The 9,682-nt window shown below is 32.0% G+C and overlaps 1 pseudogene; it reads right to left on the bottom strand.

Annotated features, from left to right (window-relative positions):
- Positions 1 to 435: 435 nt before the first annotated feature.
- Positions 436 to 559, bottom strand: LOC126002713 (uncharacterized; annotated as a pseudogene).
- Between the last annotated feature and the right edge of the window lie 9,123 nt (positions 560 to 9,682).

Raw genomic sequence — 9,682 nt, 5'->3', positions numbered from 1 at the left:
TTTTTAAAACTAGATTCATAATGTATACTAAAATATGTAAATTATAAAAAATGGAAATTTAAATCCACTATAAAGACTTTATTTTGTAATTAAAATTGTTATATTATTGAAAACATTTAAAAATGTTTTATTAAACTAATTTTGGTTAATTTTTCATTGTATATAACCTGACTTCAGGTTTGGACTTATGAAAAGTTCAGTACTCTCTGTATTTCTAATTTAAAAAGTTAATTTATAATTTGACTTTGCTGATTGAAATTATTCTTAAAATAAAAAAGATATGAGATGGGATGCTCACAACTGCTTAAACATTTATATAATTTAAAATGCAAGGATATTCTCATTCTAAGCTAAACCTATACTTGACTTTTTGGCTTTTTTAATGGAAAGTCAAGTCAACAAGGTCATTTTTATATTGTGTTAAAATATTCTTTTTTTTTCCCCCTCAATTCACAATACAGACCAGGCAAAGGGCCTGGGTTGAGGTATATGTGGGGTGCATTTACTGTACCTCCTCTTTCTATATAGTCAGTGTAAATAACACAAAATAGAGGAGAACTGGAGGGTCCAGCTCCTGATATGAAGCTCACCACAGAGATCATTTAATGCAGTCACAGAAATAATTACACTGAGAACTATCATAACAATAACAAAATGTGACTGAATGAGGGAAGTAGAGTCTAGAGTACAGGCCTGTGTGGGGTGGGGAGGAAGGACACTCGGGATATTGGTAATGGGAATGTTGCACTGGTGAAGGGTTTTATATATATAAAAAGAAAAGATAAGGCCTTCCAATACTTACCACAGGCTGTGTTCTTTACACTGACTGTATAAAATATTCTTTTATTGCTTTCACATTTGGCAGTATACATAATTGGCAAATACATATAATAATAATAAATGTAACAAAACATCATTTTTTGTTTATTTGGGGGGGGCACACCCAGTGATGCTCAGGAGTTACTCCTAGCTATGTGCTCAGAAATCGCTTCTGGCTTGGGGGATCAAAAGGGACGCCGGGGGATCAAACCATGGTCAATCCTAGGCTAGTGCGGGCAAGGCAGATAGATACCTTACCGCTTGAGCCACTGCTCCCGCCCCATAACAAAACATCTTAATTAAAGTGATTATATCAAATAGTTAGATAAAATCTGGAAAATATAGTTACAGGAAAATTAGATTTGGAATTATTGTATGAAAAATGTATTTTAACTATAACAAAATAAGTATTTTGACTTTTTTGGGGGGCCATACCAGGCCCTGCATAGGGATTATATCCTAGTTCTAAGCTCAGAAAATATTGCTGGCCGACATAAGGGACCATATGGACTGCTGGGGATCGAACTATGGTTGGACACTTGCAAGGCAAATTCCAACTGTCCAAGTTTCGAAAGTGGCATAAAGAGACAAAAAATAAAATAGATGTTGAAAATGGGTAAGAAGCATGTGAGTAAGGATGACATATTAAGCACTAGTTTCTGAAGTAGGTTATTATTGACTGATAGAACTGAAAATGCAGATATTGTTTTGCTGTAGAGTAGCATTGAAAATTTCTGACCAGAGGTGTAATGTGACAAAAAGTGTGTTTCTTTCGGGAAGATCGATATAAATGCAAAGAATTATATCTTGTGCAGTAGAAATAACTGGAGGCAGCACAAATAGTTAGAAGAAAGCTAAGTCTCAGAGGCAGTAGCATAAGTAAGATGCATGAAGTCTTCCACTAGTATTTAACAAGAATCTTTGAAAGAGATTCTTCAAAATAAAATGGTAAATATTTTATAATTGCATGTGTGGAAACAGTGGCGACAAAGAGCAGCTTACGTTTCTAATATGGTTGAATGAGACTCTGGTACAGTCATTAAAATACTTCATGATAAAGTATGTATTTTGTTAATGTATTTTGTATATATAATGTATTTTGTAAGTACATAATGCTTACATTTTGAATGTGTTGCTGTTGATGTAACTCAAAAGAAGCTAACAAGGATAACTGAAAATTCAGAAACTAGTTTAGAAAGGAAACAAAATTGATAGCAGTGAACATCCTTTCTTGACAGCCCAAGTCAGAGAGTGAGTCTTATAGATTTGGGGCATTATTGTATTATTCCTTAAATACTTCTTTTAAATGTAGCTACTATTACAGATGAAAAAATATGATAGCTGAAGCTAAAATAACTGATCAATGTAGAATTTTTAGTAAATTTGGAGCCACCATTGGAATCCAGATTATCATATTTTCAGATTTGGAATAACTCTTATATTAAAAAATGATGGCTAAGTTAGATAATAAGATGAGACTCCTAAAGAACAGACCCATAGTTAGATTCTAAACAGTATATATGAAGCAATATTTTCCAAAGGGAGTACTTTACATCTGTTTCCAAGAGACTAGAATCTTTCCTGTCTAGCCTTAGGTGTTTTTGCCTTGGAAACTAGACATTATTTGAGTTGAAATGACTCTCAAATGGCCTTAGAATTTATTTAACAACCACTGGATTCGATGCAGCGTGGCTATCATTTAAACAAGTTATAGCATAGACAGACTACATAGTATCAGATTTAATAATCAAAAACAGAAAATATATAGTAAGGGCTAACTCTATAAGATGTTTTAAAAAAGCTTGAATCACTTTGCCATTAAGTCTCAAATGCAATAATTATACTTATGTGGTTTAAGTAATTTGAAATGTTTTATTTTCTGGAACAATTACTACAAATGTTTCCCTGAAAAGTAAATAAACTAACAGCATTGTGACAGAAGGGACCTAGTTTTCTCTTCATGTTATATTTCCCAGGAGATATGGATCAAATGGATCACGTGATCAGCATTCCTCCTTACACTGCATTGACATGTAGAATATGAAGTTTCTATATTTAACTTGAAGCTGAGTGAGTTTCACTGAAGTGTGAACTAATTTTAAATATGTTTTGTATAAAACTTTCTAGGTTTTAAAGCACTTGGACATCACAGTGAATAAAAATTTTTCAAAGTGCAATTTAATGCAGCCCATTAGACCATGAATATTTCACATACACAAAACTTAATTCAAAGTGCATTAAATATTAGGTCAGAATCTGTAAAATGCATTGAAGAAAACAAAGACAGAATTTTTGTGATATAGACCTCAAAAGTTTATTTCAGGATTTGATGTCATGAGCAATGCAAGCAAATGAAATCCATGAAATTACAACAAACTAAAACATTTTTGAATAACTAAAGAAAAGTACACCAAGAAAAATACACATAAACACCAACCTAAGTGAGAGATATTTGCACATGACATACATAAGGGTTTATATCATGCCCACATCTATATATGTACCTTTATATATTTATCTTTATTATCTATCTATATCTATATCTATACCAATAACCCTCTTTAAAACATGGATAGAATATAAACATACACTTACCTGAAGGCTTATGGACAAATGGTAGGCACATAAAAGCCAATCCTTGTCATTTACTGTCAGGAAAATGCAAAATCACATGTTTAATGTGAACTCTTTCACCTAACTTCCTTTTTTTCCCTAATCCCTTCTTTTGGTATGTAAAAACCTGGATTATAATGAGCTTCCCTCACCCTGGTGGGTAAAGTTCTGAATAATAAAGAAAGGAGTTTACCTGGGGGCTAGAGAGAGAGAGCTCATCAGGAGAGAAACATGCAATAGGGAGCACAAGGAGAGCTTGGCAGAAACGAGCACATGGCAGATACTCATGGCAGAAAAAAGGCCATGAGAAAAATAAAGTTAATTGTCTCCAATAAAATTTTAACTGCTTGTTCTTGTTCTTTGTGATAGATGCCAGTCTCTGTGGCGTGAGATGATACTTCATTGTTATTTTGATTTGCATCTCCCTGATTATTAGTGATGTGGAGCATTTTTTCATGTGTCTTTTGACCATTTATATTTCTTCTTTGACAAAGTGTCTGTTCATTTCTTGTCCCCATTTTTTGATGGAATTAGATGGTTTATTGTTTGTAAGTTTGTCAGTGCCTTGTATACTTTGGATATTAGACCCTTATCTGATGGGTATTGAGTGAATAATTTCTCTGATTTAGTGGGTGGCTCTTGTATCCTAGGCACTATTTCCTTTGAGTTGCAGAAGCTTCTCAGCTTAATATATTCCTATCTGTTGATCTCTGCTTGCACTTGTTTGGAGAGTGCTGTTTCCTCCTTGAAGATGTTTTTAGTCTCACTGTCATGGAGTGTTTTACATATGTGTTGTTCTATATCTTATGGTTTCAGGTCTGATATCAAGGTCTTAATCCATTTGGATTTAACCTTCATACATGGTGTTAGCTGGGGTTCTGAGTTCGCTTTTGTGCAAGTGGCTAACCAGTTGTTGAACACCACGTGTTGAAGAAGAATCAGTGCTGGAAGGAATGTGGAGAGAAAGGAACTCTTATTCACTGCTGGTGGGAATGCTGTGTAGACAGCCTTTATGGAAAAACGATATGGAAGTTCTTCAAAAAGCTGAAAATTGAGCCCCATATGATCTAGGAACACAAAAATACAATTCAAAAAACTCTTCCTTACATCAATATTCATTGCAGCGCTATTTTTAAAACCAGACTCTGGAAACAACTAAGATGCCATTCAACAAATAAAACTGTGGTGCATATACACAATGGAATATTATGCAGCTGTCAGGAGAGATGAAGTCATGAAATTTTTCTATACATGGATGTACATGGAATCTATTATACTGAGTGAAATAAGATAGAAGAGATATAGACACAGAATAGTATCACTCCTCTATGGGTTTTAAGAAAAATTAAAGACAATAGAGACAGTAGAGATGAGATCTGGAAGGTCCAGCTCATAATCTGAAGCTCACCACAAAGAGTGGTGAGTGCAGGTAGAGAAATAACTATACTGACAACTAGCATAACAATGTGAATGAATGAGTGAAGTAAAAAGCCTGTCTCAAAAACAGGAGGGGGAGTAAGGAGGTGGGAGACTTGGGGCATTGGTGATAGAATGCTACACTGGTGAAGGGGGTATTCTTTTATGACTGAAACACAACTATAATCATGTTTTAATCAAATTGTATAAAGATATTAAAATAAATAAAAGATTTTAATTGACTGCTTGTGAATTATTTGTCATTACTCTGCATCTTCAGACCTGCAGACAGAAGGGGTAAAAGGGGTTAGAGGCGCAGTGCAGGTGGGTGACTCACCCAACAGGTGGACTTTATATTTTATATTTTTATTCTACACACATGGTGATGCTATATCAATTATAATAACAAAAATGATATTTATCAAAAAATTGGAAACAACAGGTATTGGTGCAGATGTGAAATCCTATCAGATTCAGCCTCTAAGATAATTACATGGAGTTTTCATTAAAAAATAATAAAACAGGAGTGCAGATGCTTCAGTAACTCCACTTCTTGGCATCTATCTGAAGAACACAAAATAATTCACTAAAAAATTGTAGGCCTATATATGGCCATTGCCACATAATATTCAATAGCTAAGATAGTTGTAGATGTATGCAAAATATCATATTACATTGTATATTACATATACAAATAGATAAATCTTGCAGTTTGCTGCAACTTTGATGGAGCTTGAGGATATATTGCTACAAACAATACTTCAAAGAAAGAAGCTAGAATAACAAATACCAGATTATCTCAGTTACATGTGATATATAAAGATATAGAAACAAAATGAGGGAGGAGACAATACTAAACTAAATCTAGTTGTGAGTTTTGTATTACATTCTTGATATTATAAAGCAATGAAGGAAAAGAAGGATGGAAGGAAGGAAGGAAGGAAGGAAGGAAGGAAGGAAGGAAGGAAGGAAGGAAGGAAGGAAGGAAGGAAGAACTGAATTAGAAATAATATAAGGATGGTGCTTGTGATCTAAACCTTTTTGGGGATTAACTTGTGAAAATGTTGGATATATATATATATATATATGTATACATATATATATATACACATATATATAGGATATCAAAGAGACGCAAGTTAACTTTATTGCAACTATATAACATAAAGTATAAATAAGTGTCAAAATATAAAATTAAGTTGGCAGATCCCACAAGAAGTAAAATCAAAACCACTGAAATAATTTTCTGGGATTGAATAATAGAGCTGTTATTAAATAAGTAGAAAAATAAGAAATTATGCTATGAATTTTTATCAGAGGTAAAACATGCTCTTATAAGTCAAGATATATAATTTGCATAGAACATATATTGTATAAAGTTAAAGTATTTAAATTAAATTTAATCACTATAATCTTAAAGTACTCAACTAAAAAATAACTGAATAACTATTTATTTTGTTTCCAGTTTTTGCAGAAAAATTATTAGTGGTATTTAATTTACTAGGAGTAATTTAGTGTTATTTGGTTACAAATTATCATAGGTATTATTAGATAATACAATTTATTTTATAAGTATAAAAATAGATGTATATTATAAAGCTATTTGGAAAAAATCTAATAGGAATATATTATATATAATGAAAAAACATTTTCATGTTTCTAAGTCAATTGTGATTACTTAGTTGTCTTTTTAACTATTGAAATTTTTAGCCAGACAATGTTAACATATATGTAGTCTATATCAAAAACAACTTCATAAATAATATTTATGAGAAATGATAGGACTAACCATATTCAGTTATGATTTAGCTCATCAATAATAAAAAAGCAATTTATCTTGGCTATTTTGAATAGTACTGCTTTAAATGGAAATACAATAACTTCAATTTTCATTTTCATTTCCCTCAAATATATAACAATATGATGGATTTCAGGATGATATTGTAGTTCTATTTCTAATTTTTGTAGAAACTATATTCTACTTCTGTTATGACAATTCATTTACATCCTCAATGGGAGTGTAAAAGAGTCCTCCTTTCTCCACTGTATACACATGCTTTCTTTTTCTGATAATCATTGTTAAATGTGTAAAAATTGATTTTTGCTGCATATCATATGTTTTGGTATTTTGTGTTTTAATTTGTGCACAAATATTCTTAAAATACTTTAATTTGACTCAGGTATTAAACATTTTCTATTGATTTCTACATATTTGTGAAAATTCTGTTTCCTTCTGATGTCTTTTGAGTTTCAATTATTTATGATCAGAAAATATTTGACCATAGAATTATTTACCACAGAATAATTTTGGTTTCTTCAATTGCATGACATATGTTTGTGATTTAACTGTGATCTATTCTAGATAATATATGGATACTTGAATAAAAATATTTATTGTACTGCTACAAGAATATATTTGCCCTTAATATGTTTATTAGATTGTATTGGCCTACAGTACTGTTCAAATTTGTTACTTTTACCCAGTTTCTATAATTTTATCATTTACTAAAAGTGAAGTATTTAAGTTTCCTACTATTAGTCACTTGCTACAAATCAGTGTTGCTTTAGGTAAGTAATCTCTTAATTTGGGGTAGATTTATTGTAATTTAGGATATAAACTATATATGTATATAATTATTATATTGTATCTTCTGGACAAATTGCTTTTTCTTATTTATATAACTGCTTCTTTTATCTCTAAAGTCTATATTAAACTTGTTTTGCCTGGAATAAGTATCCTTTTAATAGTATTTTTTATTGAAAAATCTACCCTGTATGTAGATTTTCCTGAATTCAATGAGCATCTTTATGATTGTTTTCAATTTTCCACCAAATAAAACATATAATTTCTACTCTTTTGATGTCAAATTATAAAAATATGTGCATATATTTTATAATAGTCCTTCAGATTGGAAATATGTATGTTTACTATGTTTAGGTATATAAGTGCCACTTACCTAAAACTGAACACACTGGTTTTACATATGATATTTTTCTAATCAGAAAGATAAAAAATTATGGTTTTTATCTCTACCCGCTTTTCTCCTTCAAAGAGTACTATTTGATTTTTTTTTTTTTGGAGGGATCACACTCGACATCGCTCAGGGGTTCCTTCTGGCTCTACGCTCAGAAATTGCCCCTGGCAGACACAGGGGACAATATGGGATGCTGGGATTCGAACCACCTTCCTTCTGCGTGGAGAGCAAACGCCTTACCTCCATGCTATTACGCCGGCCCCTACTATTTGATTTTAATGTCAACTCAGGGGATTGATTCATGACAAGTTCCATAGTTTCTGAGACAGTTGTTCTTTCCTCAAAGGCATCTAAAACATTTGCGGTGATAATGCGGCTTAGTTCTTCCTCTCTGGAGGAGAAACTGAGAAGTGTTTATCACATTCTCACTCCAGATCGAGCCTGGGAAAGGAGTTGTGAGAAATGTCTACAAAGTCATTCACAATAAATCATCTTCCAAATATTTTTTTGCCTTCTACTGCCACAAGGGACCTAGAAAGTGTTAGACCTACCACCTTGCAGACAGATGGCAAGAAGGCATTTCTTTGGGAGCAAAAATACAAAAGTTGTGGGCTAGATGTACAATACAATGCCAAATACTGAGAAGTTGGTGGCTTGATTTAGTTGTTCAAGAGAATCAAGAAAAAGCTTTAGAACTTTCTTATATTCTCCCCAAACTCCCAGAGGTCTTGTGTTGCAGATTGCATCCAGTAAAGGGTAAGTATTCAGTGAAGTATAAAAAGTCAAGTGGTCAGACACTAGATCCCAGGCATCTGAGGAATAAGACATGAGACAGAGTTTGACTCAGAAAGAACCTGAGTGATTGACTTAATTGCTTCTTCTGAGTAGAAACAGGAGCAAGGGTCAGTGGAAACTTATCTAAGGCTGTTCAAACTATTCTTGAAAATAAAGAGAATTTTATATAGAGTTGAGCTAATGACATGTCTTATCAATATATAGTGACAGGAGCAATAACCACATTGTAGTAGGAGGAATGGAAAATTCAGGGTGTTGATATCTTGTCCTATTTTTTGCAAGGAGATGAAATCTTAGTATTATCTTGGGTTTATATCCTAGATGGTAGTTTTTCAAGGAGAAGCCGCATATTGACTCTTTATTCTTTTTTATTTTTTTTTAAATCTTTATTTAAGCACCATGATTACAAGCATGTTTGTAGTTGGGTTTCAGTTTATTCTGAGCTATATTATCTGAGGATAATCTTTAGATCAAGAAGATATATATTTTTTCTATTTATATTGATATATATTCTTATTTAGACTGGACAAGACCATCACATTGTTTCTAAGTATCTCGTGGAAAAAAATTATAAATCCATCATTTTTATTAAGGATGTCTATATAGAAATTTTCATTTAAAATTATATTCAATTGTATTTCTATCACATAGAAATATTTAAAGTGAGTAGTTCTCACTTTAATTCAATGCTAAATAAATGACCAGACTGTGGACAGATGGTCACTGATATTTGAGGATTTGACTTATGATTTTTTTTATTGTAGCAGTACAGAAAACAATACCTAATCTGTATAGATTGTATTTAAAGGAAATTAAATTTTGCTCTGTTTTGGAATTTTTGAGAAGAAATACTCATATGGGCAAAGACAGAGAACTCCAGTACCCAATAAACTACATAATCACCAGGTTAAAAAAAATCTATATACTATCCTATGTATCCAGAATATTTTAGTATTATAATTTTGGATTTACCAATAACTGCCTGATGTAAGTGTTCTTAACAAGTTTAAATTATTGTATTTGGAAAATCATATGTAGTAAGTGCATTGTAAGGTTATTATATT

This window comes from Suncus etruscus, chromosome 2 (genome assembly GCF_024139225.1).
Source record: "Suncus etruscus isolate mSunEtr1 chromosome 2, mSunEtr1.pri.cur, whole genome shotgun sequence".
NCBI classification, from domain to species: Eukaryota; Metazoa; Chordata; class Mammalia; order Eulipotyphla; family Soricidae; genus Suncus; species Suncus etruscus.
Note: the sequence above shows the minus strand (reverse complement) of the source record. Positions and strands in the feature narration are given on the sequence as shown.